The sequence below is a fragment of the Suricata suricatta genome, chromosome 17 (assembly GCF_006229205.1).
Source record: "Suricata suricatta isolate VVHF042 chromosome 17, meerkat_22Aug2017_6uvM2_HiC, whole genome shotgun sequence".
NCBI classification, from domain to species: domain Eukaryota; kingdom Metazoa; phylum Chordata; class Mammalia; order Carnivora; family Herpestidae; genus Suricata; species Suricata suricatta.
The window spans coordinates 40,097,171-40,097,805 of NC_043716.1; the positions used below are offsets into that span (position 1 = coordinate 40,097,171).

The 635-nt window shown below is 44.1% G+C and overlaps 1 non-coding gene across 1 annotated transcript; it reads right to left on the reverse strand.

Annotated features, from left to right (window-relative positions):
- Positions 1 to 272: 272 nt before the first annotated feature.
- Positions 273 to 404, reverse strand: LOC115283118. Its single transcript, XR_003904926.1, has one exon. It is a non-coding gene; the product is annotated as a small nucleolar RNA SNORA61 (small nucleolar RNA).
- Between the last annotated feature and the right edge of the window lie 231 nt (positions 405 to 635).

Here is a 635-nt window from a genome sequence, read left to right on the forward strand (position 1 = left end):
AATCATAGGATTATCGGGGTTGCCAAGCTCCAGACGTTGGGTACCACTTTGAAGAATTTTGTCTTATCTTCAAATCACCCTTTATTATTTATTTTATTTTTTTAAGTCTAAGAAATGTTTATTTTTGAAAGAGAGAACAGAGCAGGGGAAGGGCAGAGAGAGAGGGGGACAGAGGATCTGACCTGGCCCCCCTCCCCCGCCTCCAGAATGACCTGACCGGAAATCCCAGGCTCAACGGCTCAGCCACCTAGGCGCCCCTATTTTTTTTTTTACCTTGTCTGAAACTAGCCGGTGAGTTATATACCAGACCATAAGCACTAGGAGGCCAGTTTCAGTGTTCCTTTTTACCTCTTATGATCACTCAAACTGGTGTTCAGATCTGATGGGAAAGGGAACCGGAAGGTAAATCATCACTTATTAGTAATAAAGTTTTTATCTATCTATCTAAATGTTTATTTATTTATTTTGAAGGGAGGCAGTGGAGAGAGAATCCTAAGCAGACCCCACATTGCTAGTGTGGAGCTCTACTTGGGGCTGGAACTCCTGAACCCACAAGATCATGACCTGAGCCCAAATCAAGGGTCCGACGCTTAACGGAGATACCCAGGCACCCCTAGTGTTAAGGTTATCAAGTT